Raw genomic sequence first — 15,583 nt, 5'->3', positions numbered from 1 at the left:
AAGAGGGAAATTCACATAGTGGCAGCTACTAGCTGAGTAGATGGAGGTGAGACAAGGGAATTGTCTATTTAGATGGTGATCGCTCCTGAAAGGTCACACTTTCTAGTCTTCTTACTGCTGACCACAGTAAATCTATCACTCAGCACTCATCTCTTTCAATCAGAGTGAGAAAATAAATATGGGGATGAGGGGGTGCAGAAATTCATTTCACCTTGGCATTTCAGTGCCTTAACTATAAGCAGAAACTCAAATGATGCCTATGAAGTAAATTGTTAAAAGAGTTAAACTCTTTTCATGTTAGCAGTCCTGACACATTTTTAAGTCGGTTTCATCATAATTGATTAGATTCGCTTGAGTTCTTCATCAAGGTACATTATTATGCGTGTTTACTTTCAAAGCCTTCTACTGCTGGGAAGCCATGATGCAAGTAATAAGAACAAATATTAATATTCCTTTGAGTAAACAAACACTAAGCATCTTTTGACATAGCCTCTTCCATTATTAAAATTGGAGACAATGCCTGAAAATGAGAATGGATTTATCCAGATGTCAACAGCTGAAGGGAAGTATTATCAAGCACTTAAATGATCCCAAACAAGCTGAAACATATGTCTTAAGGCAGTAAATGAAACACATTTGAGTTACGAGGCCCAGTGAATGCCACAAATCTGGGGAAATGCTGCAAGATGCTCCTAATTAGGGACACTACTGGGTAGACAAATGATGCTGATGCTTCCTAGTATTCATGCTGCTGGGATAATCATGTTATGTGCCTTAACTCAGCAAGGCTTCCTCCATAGAAAATCTTAAGTGGTTAGTCTTTAGGCACACATCTACCACCCCTTAACCAGCTACACTACCTGCAATGTATTTATTTATATGCAGCTTATTTCTCTACAAAAGCAGGGGTTTAGGCAGGTTTATCTTCTTCAAAGAGGAATGTTAAAAGGTTGAATTACAAATCAAGCGTATTGCACAAATTATTGATTATTTAAAGAATTTACTTCAAAGGGTGATTATTATTACAGCTATAGGTCTCCAGGCAATGGAGTTTACACTCCTAGATTCTGCTCCCCGCTCCCCTCCCACTGGGATGTGGCTTTTCCTCCCATCCCTCCACAGAAACTGTTCTTTCTAATGATCTCGTAAAGACAAATCCTAATTGTGTGCTTTTCAGTCTCTAATCCTACTCACCCTCTCTGCAGCATTTGACACTCCCTGGTTGCTGGGGTCCCTTCTTTTTCTTCTCTTTCCCAGTTGTTCATTTACTAATCAAAGGTCCATCCACAATATAAATTGTGAGTATCAATGACATTTCTCTTTTGCTCCCTCCTTTCACTAGTTCCTATCTCCCAGCTTTTGCTGGCTCTTTCATCCTTTCCAGAACTACCTTCTCCTACACTTTCCTACCTCCCAATCTCTGATCAAAATGCTGGGTCTCTGCACTGAGCTATTCGCTGTTGATCCAGAGAAGAACTTCTGATTAAATTCTTTTTTTTTTTTTTTTTTTTGAGATGGAATTTTGCTCTTGTTGCCGAGGCTGGAGTGCAATGGTGCAATCTCGGCTCATCGCAACCTCTGCCTCCTGGGTTCAAGTGATTCTCCTGCCTCAGCCTCCCAACTAGCTGGGATTACAGGTGCCCACCACCATGCATGGCTAATTTTTGTATTTTTAGTAGAGATGGGGTTTCACCATGTTGGCCAGGCTGGGCTTGAACTCCTGAGCTCAAATGATCCACCCACCTCGACTTCCCAAAGTGCTGGGATTACAGGTGTGAGCCACCGCGCCCGGCCACCTTCTGATTAAATTCTGTCATGCATTCATTTTAACGTATGTCCTCTTAGGATCTGTGGATTAAAAGAATAATAAGACCTCAAGAAGTTTCCACTCTAATGGACATAGACAACAGAGATATAATCAGTGACTATAATTCGATATGATAAATGCTAGGTACTAGAATAGAGCAATGTACAGGGCCATACAGGTCAAGGAGGCATAACGCTCTCACCTATATTTGTATTTTTAAGAATAATAGTTTACAACTATTAAGGAAGGAATCTCAAACATCCCTGAAATGATACCTTTGGAGACAGTGCCAATATACTGTTTAATAAAAGCAAATCTGAGTTCTGAGTGTGTATCACATACCAGGAACTAGATTAAGTGTTTTATACATAATAACTCTTTGAACTTTAAGAGTTTAAGTTTTTATACATAATAACTCTTTGAACTTTACAGTAGCTCTATGAAGGATATATGTAATAACCTTTATTATATGAAAACACTGAGTCTTAGAGAACTAGCAAGTGTTATCTCTAGTTTTAAATCCAGATACATTAAAGTCATTCTTGTTTCCTACTTTGTCCACCTTTACATCCAATCAATTGCCAAGCTCTGCTGACTCTTTCTAAATATCATTCAAAACCATCTCCATCTTTCCATCACCCCTGCCAACATTTGGATCAAGGCCATCATCATTTTTCTGGGGGCTTATTGCTGTATTCTCTCACTTAGTCTCTTGACAACAGCCAATCCAGAATGAGGCCCCCAAGTAGAGAAACACAGTTACTGTATTATCTTATTTAAAATCATTCCGCATCCTATGATAAAAGCCCAACATGTTAACAGAGCCTATAGAGCTCTCCATCCTCTTGCTTGACTGACACCCATACCTCATCTCTCTTGCTGTCTCATCCCCAGGCCTGACCTGGTTGGGGCACTATTAGTAAATGCCAACAGCACTCTCTGACCTCTGGGTGTTCACACGTCATGTGACCCCTGCCGGGAACACTCAGCCCTTTCCCTCATCTGGCTAATTCTTAATCATCCTTTGGGTCTTCAGTAAGCAACATTTCTACAAGAAGGTATTCTCTAGCTTCATTCTGTCAGCTAGATGTGTTCTTAGATTTCTTTGCTACTTGCATCATGATAATTTTCATCCTATTTTATTATTATTTGTTTAATTGCCCATCTTCCTAACGAAACATAAGTAATCTGAGGGCAGGACTAGGTCTGCAGCACTCAGAGAAGACTCTAGTTCTTTGGGTAGAGCATTAATAAACACGTAGGAATGAAACAACAAATAGAGCAGACCCATCAGTCTGACTCCTGAGTCCTTGCTCTTAAGCATGATGCTATACCTCCTCCTTGGCTGAGCTCCAGCCAGCAAGGAGGCCGATGTTCTTGGTTAGAAAAGCATCTAACCAAGATGCAACATGTCCATACAGGCAACATGTCCTTGGTTTAAAAAGCATCACCACTTCATTTTTAAGTTGGATGAGAAAAATTTAGATTTGTGGTTCAAAAGGAGTATGCTAAGGATAAAAATCAACTGGTATACCATATCAAGAAAACCAGACTGGTAAGGAAAGATTTAAATGAGTAGTTTATTTTTTAAATAAAGGTATTTAAGTCAAAACATCTGAATTGTATTGCTCCAAGATTTTTGAATCCATGGAGTCTTATAACTAAAAGTTCTTTAGTATCAGCTGGTTCATTGCTTCATATTTTACAGGTGAGTATGCAGGGACCAGCAAAATACATGATTGGCTCACATTCACCAACCAGTAACAATGGAGCAGGCTGAAAGTATGGATAGTTTTGAGCAGAGTTGAGAGAAAAATACTGATGATAGATCTGTGAAGAGAAACTGAAGGAAACTAAGATTGAGGGCTATATTTTTGTGCTTCAGAATTCAAGGCAAATAAACCCTCCCATAAAATACTAGTTAATACCACAGTCACAGAATAAAGATTAGCTCAAATGGAATATTGTCATGATAATATTTCTTAGGGTCAGTGACCCACGATCTGCATAATAGAGTAACACTTACTTTAGAATTGCAGGTGCTGTTATTCAGCACAAAAGACATGCATTAAATATATTTAGTGATTCTAAAAGATGATATATAAATTCAAAGTATTAATTGCATTATTTTCATTGACTTATTGGTTTCATATTTTCTGAATGTTCTTAACTCAGAATAATTATGAGTTTTAACTAAGTACAATTGTAGTCAACAACTTTGCATAATAGATATTCAGATACACTTATCTAAAATAAAACTAGAATATTATGTATTCCAGTTCAATTAAATATAACAATTTTTTGAACATTCAATAAGTGCCAAGAATTGTCAAAATGCTTAGGATACTAGGATAATTAAGATGTGGCTTCTGTTTCAAGATTCAAGTCTAGCAGGGACCAAGATTTGTCAATACAGTTTTCAGTAATGACAAGTAAAATAATAGACATACATTCTCCAAAAGATTATACCAAAAGTAAAACAAATTGCTGTTAAAATTCTCACCTCAGAGCAACTATTCTATTCTATGAATACACCATCTTTTTCTTAAGATATTTTGTTTCATATAACAACCCCCATGCGAAAACTACCAGTAAAAATAGCAAATTGTTTTTAATACCCGCTATTCAAGGTATTGGTGGAAAAGGGAGAGATAGAAACCTACCTTGGAAAGATCAAAAGAAATGGGCAGACCAGTGCTGAGTCAAGACTTTATACACTCTTGTCAAGGTCAAGGATGACAGCTTCAGTCAATTTTGCCATTGTTTCTAAATTTGTCTACTGGTTTTTAAGAAGTTGAACCCTTGGATCTGGATTTGGCACCCCAAATGTCTCTGAGGCAAGGGTATGAGATGTCAGAAAACGATTCCATTTCTATAACCAAAATCCGCAGACTAATTTAACTCATTCCCCAAATGCTTGCTACATAATAGGATTAGACAATATTAAAAGAGAAGCAGCAACACCCTCTCTGGTGGCATCAATTTTGGAGTCTTGGGCTCTAGTGCTATCTCTCCGTGATTTGGAGCAATTAAGTTAAGGGTCTCAATATTTTCCATATCACCAAGAAAATAGTTAATCATAGATATCTACTGTTTATTTAGGCTATTCTGAGAATACTAAGAAAGAATATTTATTAATGGTGTATTATGTTCCAAGTGATTGTTCCAATCAGTTTGCATATGTGAATGCCTCATAACAACCTTATAAGATAGGGTTTATTATTCCCATTTTACAGATGTGGAAACAAAGGCAGAGATGATAAGCTCGTCATTTTGGGAGACAAGATTTGAGCCTAGATGTTGAGCTTCAAAATCTATTCTTGTAATAATTATAATATACAATTTTTACCTCATACATCTCATATGGTTCTTTAATTTCTTCCCCCCCTCCCAAAAGTGTAATTTTTAAAAGTGTCTTGTCTATCCAAGGAAATGCATTTCTATTTGCCTCTTTCAATATTGAGAAAATTTTCTTTTACTGAGTGTCTAGGTGAAGCAAACAGCTAATTGATTGCTACAAAAGGGGAGATTAGCCAGTCGACCCTTGACTTTGAATTACTTTCTTAGGACTTACGAGCTTTTCACAAAACCTGAAAATGTCTCTCTGGAGCAAAGGACTTTCTGAACTTTTTAAAAATGACTTTTGGGAAATGATGTTTAAGTAAAAGGAAACTCTTTGGGTTATAGGAAAGAGTTCATGCAATCAGTTCTCACTACTTATGGGTCAGTTCTGCATAACTATTTCCCAGACCAATTTATTAACCATTTCCCACTGAGTGATAAAAGATAATAGACACCTCTACTGAAGCCTATTACAACAGCATTGAGGGCAGAAGTAAACTAATAGGAAATGCTGAAGCAAATACTGTATAATTATACCCAATCAATTTTTACCAAAATGAATCAATATGGCAGTCTAATTGAGATGATCTTTGTTGCTTCTTACAGGAATGTGATTTAATTAGAATCTCCAGTGATTGTAAATGGGTAAACTGAAGTCACCAGTAACCTCACAGAAATCCCAGGCAATATGAGATGAAGCAATAGATACAGCACCGTGGCTGGCTTTTTGTTCACAGGAAATGGACATTAAAGTGCCCTACTTGGCCTTTGGGAGACTGCAAGCCATTTTCGGGTGTGCTTGGGGCCTGAGTAAAAAGGTGTGGTGTTGTGTTCAGACATTTGTAAAAGATTCAGTTCAGATAAAGCAGACAAAACAGTTTAACTTGCATTTCAAGGAGCTCTGAGGATTCAAGATGTTCAGCTGTGGAAGAAACTAACAAGACCGGTTTCAAGAGGGGTTTAGTTTGAAATAAATGAGAGACAGCTGTTAAAAGTAATAAGCCTGTTTCCATTTTTGAAAGGCTGGGAGGGACATGCACTAATAGACTCTGAGGGCAGGTGGTGGGGAGCAAAAGGAGATGTATGTGGTGAAGATGGTGGAAAGACAGAGGGGGACTGTGGTTCTGTCTACAAAAAAAAAAAAAAAAAAGAAAAAAAAATTCCCAACAAAGTGCATGAGGCATGATCAGGGAGATTCTGATGTGGCTTAGTGGGTATTTGGTAGCTGACAAATCTAAAGGGTAGATAGGTGTGGTGGCCCTGGAGATTCAAATTTTTCCTAGGGCATCATATTATTATAACCCCAGGAATGTGAGGCAGTGTTACTTCTTCTCTGGGTTGAACAGACAATAAGGATCAAAACAAGGGTCTTAATGTAAAATAAGTGGTGTATTTTAAAACAGTCAAGTGAGAATAAGCTCTGTCAATAGTTGCTATATTCAAATGATTGAATCCCATAGAATCTATGGATAACTGACTTGACGACAAAATTAAAGTAACTATTCCCACCATAGAAGCCCCTTTGAAGATTTCTTGCATATTGATGACCACAAGTTGTTCTGCTTCACGTGTAGTTGATCTAGTAGTGTAATTCACAGAACCAAAAGTCAAATGTGAAGTCTTACTAATTGATTAATAATTGCTAAAGAGGAAATATTTTGTAGCGTTTACTATACAGATGCTACGGAACTATTTGAGAGCGAAATAATTCATACGATGGTGTTTTGAGACACAATTTAAAACATCCGTTATTCCTCCCTGTTCCTAATCTCAATAGAAGGGTTGATATCATAAAAGATGTTAGACTGTATTAGGCGATGGAGGGAGGAAAAGAGGGCATCTTCCACACAGATTTGCTACAGATTTACAAAGGAAGGAAAAAATCCTCTCACTTCCAAGGCGCCCATCTTCTTCCTTTACCAATTTTGTTGGTGTGATTTGAGAATGAGAACATTTGCGAAAGGACTTGATGTGTGGATATAAAGTGATAGTTTCATACTTGTTAGAATGTAAGATCATATGCTTCTGAGAAGGATAATTCATTATTAAAGATGTTTGTGATATTTAAATGAGAACGAATTATAAAACAGTATTTACAGTATATTTAAGATTATATGCATAATAAAAGTTCCAAATTGGCTATCTCTGGATGGTGGGATTATGGATTCTTTTAAAAATTATTTTGCAACTCTAAATTTTCTACTCTCCTCTTTCTATAATGAAAATATCATTTTGTGCAATAAAGATTATCTTAAAATAAAATAAGGTGATGGTCAGTATTTCTGGGTATAAATTAGGGTCAGAATTAGATATATATCATACTGAAACATTACAGTATACCTTGTAAATATATGCAAGTATTATTTGTCAAATAAAAATAAAATCAAACTTCCAAAAACATTAAAGAATTATGTATATGTTTTTGTATACAAACATATATAATACACCCCTGTACATATATAAATAACATATAATTAATTTTACATATCAAGAAGTTAAATGTGTGATAAAGCTTGGGGTTTTTTTGCTTGCTTTTGTCCTCTTGCTACAGCCCATATTAGATCTTGGATTCTTTTACCCTTCCACTCACATTATCCTTCTTGCTTTTATTCACCCCACACATAATCCAGATTAACAATTTAGGATGTACTCTTCAATATTTTTCTCCGTGCTTATGTGCTCAGGTAAACAAATATACAGACACATCACATATTTTTGTGGGTCATTTAACAAAATAAGATCAATTATATACAGGCCTCTGTGTCCTAATTCTTCTCACTCAATAATACCTCATTGAAAATCTGTCAAATCAACTGCTACAACTCAAATGCATTATTTTAATGATTCTATGATATTTCATATCATACCATATGTATCATAATTTATTCAACAATTCCCCTATTGACATTTCCAGAGGTTTTTTGCCATTATAAAAAAATGTAATCAGCATCCTTGTACGTGTGTCATTACTCATGATTTTATTTATTTGAGAAAGTGTCCTAGGAGTGGGAATGTTAAGTCAAAGAAAATACACATTTAAAATTCTAATAGATATTGCCAGATTGTTTTCCAAAAAGGCAGTAACAATTAACAATTTCACCAGTCATATATGAAAGCACTTTTTCCTGCATTACTGACAGTAATAGGCCTTTTCATTCTTTATAACTTTTTGACAATCCAATAGGTATAATGTAATATTTCCTTGTTAGTTTAATTTCATTTCTCTGTTAAAGAATTTGAACATCTTTTCGAATACTCATTTGGATTAGTTCTTGTCTGAGTTGTTTGTTCTGTCTACTTTTTATTTTGTTTTATCTTGTCTACTTTTCTATGGGGGTATTTACTTTTTCTTTTCAATTTGCAATTGTTCTTTGTACAGTTTGTGTGCTACTCCTACGTCTTTTATTATTAATTTAATTTACCAAATCTATTATTTTTCTTTTGAATTCACTTATGGTAACTTTTGTCTTATATTTTTATACAGTTAAATATGCCTATCTTTTCTTTTTATAACTTAACATTTTTTTGGTCCAGCTTTGGAGGATTATAAACAGTTATATTTAGTCAGTATTTCTTGGTAGTCCTGGTATTAGTTACCAAGGGCAACAAAAACAATAACAAAATTGCCCTTTGCAAGTAGAGTAGTTAGAAACAGAAAAACCTCAAAATAACAATGACTTAAATATGGCAGAAGTTTATTTCTCTCATGAAGTCTGAAAGGAGTCAATCCAGGGCTCCTATGTATACCCCAGTGTAAGGGATCGGGTTTTTTCTGTCTTGATGATCTACTGTTCATGGCTTTCATTCCCCAGGTCAAGGCATGATTCAATATTCTGCTAGAGACCCAGCCATTTTGTTCATTTACACTTGGGAAGAAACAAGAAGAAGAAAAGAAGAGCCATGTCCTTTAAAGATTCAACCCAGAAATTGTCTGCCCTTTCCATTCACATCACATTATCATGAACTTAATTACATAGTTACACCTAGTTGCAAAGGATGCTTATGTTTTCCTGGCCACTACTGTAAAAAGTCTATTAAATTGTCCTAATTTCAACTAAAGATTGGGGGTTCCAATCTTTCGCAGATGGGGAAAATGGATATTGGTCACTGCAATTACTTCAAAATAGTAATTAGCTGACATATTTTAAAACTAACGATTTGGGGTAAAATGATTTTGTGAAGATGTTATACTACTCTAAATAAAACAAATAGATAAATAATGATGAATAACTGAATGAACTCACTTTTAATATTTTTCTAGAGCTCATTTATTTATCTTAACCTCTCTTTTCCAACACAATCACTCTCCAGTAATAATCTTCTGTAGCTACATGGGTACAAATGTTTTAGCAGATAATGCCTACTTATTTGGAAAATTTCTGTCAGCCAGAATGACCCAGCACATTGCATTGCTCAGTTTCATTAATTGCCTATCTCACACATCTGATGGTCTTAGCAATCTAGAAACTTCCCTCATGAACCTGGTAAAATGATAAATGAAAGAATCAATTGGGCCAAAAAGACTTTCCAGCTAGAAGGATTAATGCTACTGGGTGTTATTTAACGAGTGGCTGTGTTCAAATGAGTAACTTCTGTTTAGATACTCTCAACGTCTACCCTATTTTTTAATAAGATTACACATTGAAAAAAATGTAATACATTTTAACGGATAATGATGGCGGCAAAGCAGATGCCATGACTTATAATGTGGGTTGTTATCTATCTGCTGTTTGGACCCGAGCAATACATTTCAAAATACATTTCACTGATGTCTGCTATATATTAAAATTAATGCAGACTTTTTGAGCAAATCAGATCTCTAATTTTGAAATAAATTATCTGTATTATTAAATAAATGGTCTGAAATTAGAATTAAGGGCATATAGTAGGCAAACAAACATCTTTGATTTTATTCTTTGATCATGTCTAGTAGTGATATGGAAAAAAAAAAGGGAAGAAATATCCTGTTCTGAGCTGCTCATTTATAATTCCAATATCTGTGAAAACTCCCAGGTCTGTCATTCAGAAGGACGATTTCTTCCCTCATGATTGAAACTGAACTCAAATGTGCCAAATGGGCCAATAAAGCTAGACTTTTATACAGTGATGCTTCGATAAACAAAATCACCATGCAGCACTTTATTAATCAATTCATGCCACCAACAAGTACATTAAAATGACAACTTATGCAAATTAGAGCTACCTAATTTTCCAGCTGTGAGGCATGTATTTCCACATAGAGCTTCTATTAGTCTTCACTACACTGAAGAAGATAAAGTTGTCAACTCTGAAATTTATTTTCCCTGTTCCCAGTTTCCCTGTTTGCTTCCTTTTTCTATTTCTGTTCTCTCACTTATGAGGGTAATGCTCTCTGATCTATTCACAGGTTTCCAGTCAGTTCAGCTCATGATTTGTTTATTGAGCCTGTCAGAGAATGAGCACTGGTGGGTCCCTGCCCTCAGGGAGCTTGTGCTCTAGAGCAGAAGTCAGACCTGTGTTAGACCCCTGATAGTTACTTGAAACAGGCCAATAATAATTGCATTCAGATGTTTTCCAGTGATTTTCATTTTAAAAAGTATAAATTAGAATTGATTTTAAAATATCCATCCATTAACACTTACTACTTGCCATCACTCACATGTTTTCTCCAGTGGAAGGGTCTGGCTGACACTTTCTCACAAACTGCAGCCCATCTGATCGATGTTGCAAGCCTTATTAAGCCTTGACTTTAATGAACATGAGTCCTGTATGTGGCTGAGGAAAAGGATGAGGAATGATGTTTTGGTTGACTTATTTCCATCAAAAAGAATTGAAAAACAGATCAAACGCAGTGAGTTAAAATTTATTTATATTTATCTGTAGCTAATCCACTTTGAAGAGCTCTCACCTATGTTCTTACATTTCAATATTCTTATTTCTAGTTGTAGAGCTCAAAAAGTTTTCTCCTTTCAGTTGTTCTTAAAATTTAGTGTGCATCAGAATTATTTAGAGGGTTTGTTAAAACATAGATTGCCATGTGCCACTCCCATAGTTTCTGATTCAGTAGATCTGGGATAGGGCCTGAGAAGCTGCATTTGAACAAGCTCCCTGTTGGTGCTACTTGTCTGGGGGATCTCACTTTGAGAACTACTGTGCTAGACTAGAGGAATTTTCCACCACAGTAAGCAAGCAGGAGGATTCTGTTTAGCCACCAGGGATTACTGAATTCTCATCAGATCTGCCTACCCAGCCAGCCCTACAAAGTAGCCTCAATTAACCTTTCTCTGGTGACCCAGACACTGGCATTCCGCAGCCCTTCTCCATAGTCCAGGAGAGGCAAATCTTGCTCCTCCCATGCACTTTTCACGTCTGCCTGAAAACATCCTTCACCACCTCTCATTGTAAAGGACTCTCAGCTATAGACAGTTATATGTTTTATGAGACAATTTATGTTATTCTAATAGAGTTTAATTATTTTTTTAAAAAAAATCATCTCCTATCTCACCCCTAAGAAGTTATTTGCAATGCATTTCCATGATTCCTATTTTGTGTTGACCATGTCTCTGAATTTCTCAGTATCTACACTAGTCAGATCAATTTTAGGTTTGAAAAATATGTCACCATAGACAAAATCTTATGGCTTATCAAGGAGCTTAGAGGTTAAGAGTGGGCTCTGAAGTCAGGCTGCCTGAATGTGAATCATAACTCTGTTCTTGTCTAACTAGGTGATGCTGAGCAATTCTTTATTCTCTCTGGGCTATAGTTTTCTCATCCATAATATGCCTTCATCTTAATCTGTTTTGTTTTGCTATAGCAAAACACCACAGACTGAATAATTTATAAAAACAGAAACTTATTTCTTACAGTTTTGGAAACTGCGAAGTTCAAGGTTGAGGAGTCCGTATCTGGTGAGGGACTTCTTGCATAATTATCCCTTGGTGGGGGACTGAGAAAAAGGTGGATGGGGAACTCAACTTTTTATAAGAACCCACTTCCTTATAACAGTATTAATCCATTAATGAGGGTGAAGCCCTCATGACCTAATCGCCTCTTAATACTGTAACAATGGCAATTAAATTTCAACATGAGTTTTGAAGGGGATGCATATTCAAACCATACCAGTCTACCTCATAAGGTTTTCATTTTAAATACAATAATATCTGTAAAATATTCAGAAAAGCACCCAGAACAGATAAGTTATTTAATAATTAGAAAAAAATAATTATTGCAAAATAACTGTGATTATATTGGGGGCATATATAAGTAGAATTTGATTCAGTTTCTTAATAATAAAGAATGGCCATATCATGGGAAGACTAATAGGCAGGCATAAGGTATGATGGATTTCTTTGAATCTTAAACTTCTTGCAATAGTCTTCTTGGTAAAACAGATGAGATTACAGATCACTAAAATCTGGATGATGGTTGGGTTTTTCTGCACTCTGCCATGGGTTTTACATGGTTTGATAAGGAATTTTGTCTTTAATTGACCTAATTTAGGTGTATGAACATGTATCTCAATTCAATCCAAAAGCAGTAAACTCCCACTGAGTGTGCAGAAAGATGATCTAAGTTCTTGTGTTTACACAGGACTCTATGTGCTGGGTACTATTATTGTCTTCTATTTGTAGATGAGGAATTGAGGCTTGGAAAAGAGAGATGACTACACAAGGTCACAGTGCTAATTAATACTCAGCAGAACCAGTACTCCAACTCATACAGTCTGACACTATAGACGGTGCTCTTAACTATTCTGACTTTTTGCCTTAGGGTTGGTCCCAGAGAAAACTACTCTCAGTAAATAATTAGAATTCAGGTAACTCTGGTATCAACAAAAATAGAGAAGGTGACACGTCATACTCCATCCCACTAAGTACAGAGAGGAAATTCAGTGGAAAATTTCAGCACCATGACCCTTGGTGTCTGAGAAAAGGGAAGTGAGAAGTTGTGTGTTGGGGACTGGACACAAGAGCACACAGAATGAAATCACATGAAGTGTTTTACCATCTGGATTTTTAAAAAGAAGACTGGCTACATTTATGTCATATAATGATCACTCAGAAATTACATCATAGCCTATTTTTATACTATCATATAGTAATTGGTGTGCTGCTGATTAAGACCATCAAGAATAAAATTCTAGGCTCCTACTGTCAGGCTATTCAGCATTCTGTTAGACAAATTACAAACATATGCTGGGAGTCCACTCACCATGATCTTTTTGGTAAGATGAGGCAAATACAATTAAAATGATCATATGAAGCAGAAATGACCTAAATTGAGGATCAGATGAGAGAATGATAGCCAGGAAGACAACATTATGTTGACAGCATGGGAAATCTGTGAATAAAGAGGTGGAAACATGCAAGATATATTTAGTCATTGTGCCTGGAACGGAAATAATTTCAAAATTCAGACTGAGAGCACATAGTGGAAGGCTTTGGCTGTCTCACTAAGGAGTGTAGATTTTATTCTATATTTCAAAACATTCTTTTAAGGCAAAACACATTTTTTCAAACAAACTCCAATATAGGTCTCTTGACTGAGACATTTGCTTCCAACAAGGTGGGGAAACAGGGAGTAGATTTATCCCCCTACCTAAAACAACTTAAAAAAAAAAAGCACAGAACATATGATACAATGGGTTTAAGTAATTGATTAGTAAACAAAAAGGACAATAACCCCTGAAAGAGGGGAGCAAACAAGGCGAGCCCCATGACTGCCTCAGCTTGAAGAGTTTCCAGGACATAACACAGGGAGTTTTCAGACCATGACCAGCAACCTCTTTGAGTTAAGGAGATGAAGCTAGCAGTCTGTAGTGGCCAAGATGGCTAGAGTTTATAGAGCAGAGTACTGGATAGGAGAGAGCTGCTCAGAGAGAGCTCTGGGGAACTGCAGAGGATCCTTATCAAGTCATCAGTAGAGTAGTGATCTGTGAATGTGTATGAGGAAAGGACCACCCAAATAAATTAGAAGAAAAGTCCTTGGAGCCCTTTAGAAATAGTTTTTGTTCCTGTAAGCCAGAGTGGAAAACTTCATACTTCATGGGGAATCAGGAAGTGTATTCACAAGGGTTTCATGTCAATAGTGGAGATTAGCCCTAAACTAAACACTGCTCTTGTCCTTTCTAGCAAAACTTAAAAATCCAAATGGAAAGAATCAGTTTCCAAGTAACTTAACTGCAACTCAGAACAAAGCTCGAAGATATTTATAGGAATACAAATATATCTACCACCTAACAAGCTAGAATTCACAATGTCTGGCATCTAATTAAAAATTACCAGGCAGAAAAGGCTATATACTGTTTGACAATTGTATGACATTCTTGAAAAGGCAAAACATGGAGACAGTGAAAATATCAGTGATTTCCAGGGAGTTGTGAAGAGGGAGAGATAAATAGGTGGAACACGGGGGATTTTTTAGGGCAGTGAAACTTATCTGAGTAACACTATAGTGGTGCGAATATATTTGTCCAGACCCATAGGATGTACAATACCAAGAGTGAACCCTAATGTGAATTATGGACTTTGAGTAATAATAATGTGTCAGTGTAGGTTCATCAATTACAAGAAGTGTACTCTGGTGGGGATGTTGATAATGGGTGAGGCTATGCATGTCTAGGGACAGGGGGGTATATGGAAAATCTCTGTATTTTCCTCTCAATTTTGCTGTGAACCTAAAACTGCTCTAAAAATACTTTAAAAATTACCACACATTCAAAGAAGCAGAAAAATACAGCTAAATGAGAAGAAAAGTCCAATCAAAATGGACCTAGAAATTATACAGATGACGGAATGAGTAGATAAAAACATTACAATAGTTATTATAACTGTATTTAATATATTCAAGAAACCATAGGAAATATTGAATACAATAAGTAGAGCATGGAATAGCTGTTCTGGTTCAAGAAGTGTTGACCTCAAGATGAGCACTATCATGGGGTTCAGTGAAGCACAATTTGAGAATTATTGCTGTAAATTATTGGAAACTATTGAAGGCTTTTCAGCAAAACTTGGCTTAAAACTAATGGTATTTTACAAAGATTGAATGGGTAGTAGGATGCAGGACAGAACTCATGAATGAGCGAGAATGAGACCAAAGATTTCAGGCAGGTGGTAACCATAATACAACAGAGAAACGAGAAGTTTTGACCTAAAACCAGTGGGAATACAAAGAAAGATCTTATTATTTTTAAAATTAATGTGTATGATAACATGATGGATTCCAGAGAAGCCGGTGGGACCCCAGGGAGAGTTCTCTTTCCTTTGTGAAGGGCAGGGTGTGCTTGAATGACTTCTTTCCAAGAGAGTGACCTGTGCGTTGGAAAGTGTCATGGTTCCTGCGGCATCTGGTGAGTTCTCACTGGCACTTGAAACTCTGGGGGAGAGGGTGTAAATCTCCTGCTGGGCCATACCCATATTTGCAGCAGGTCTCCAAGGTCAATAGCCTGTGATA

The 15,583-nt window shown here is 36.4% G+C and overlaps 1 protein-coding gene across 1 annotated transcript in view; it reads right to left on the bottom strand.

The window, feature by feature from the left end:
- MYH15 (myosin heavy chain 15) overlaps positions 1-13,456 on the bottom strand; it is a 156,275-nt gene extending 142,819 nt beyond the window's left edge. Inside the window, exons 1-2 of the mRNA XM_030801687.1 lie at positions 13,340-13,456; positions 10,788-10,903 (exon numbers count right to left, since the gene is read on the bottom strand). The gene's annotated coding sequence lies outside the window, so the exon portion shown is untranslated. The remainder of the gene's footprint in view (positions 1-10,787; positions 10,904-13,339) is intronic.
- Positions 13,457-15,583: the final 2,127 nt, after the last annotated feature.

Source organism: Nomascus leucogenys, chromosome 21 (assembly GCF_006542625.1).
Source record: "Nomascus leucogenys isolate Asia chromosome 21, Asia_NLE_v1, whole genome shotgun sequence".
NCBI classification, from domain to species: Eukaryota; Metazoa; Chordata; class Mammalia; order Primates; family Hylobatidae; genus Nomascus; species Nomascus leucogenys.
Note: the sequence above shows the minus strand (reverse complement) of the source record. Positions and strands in the feature narration are given on the sequence as shown.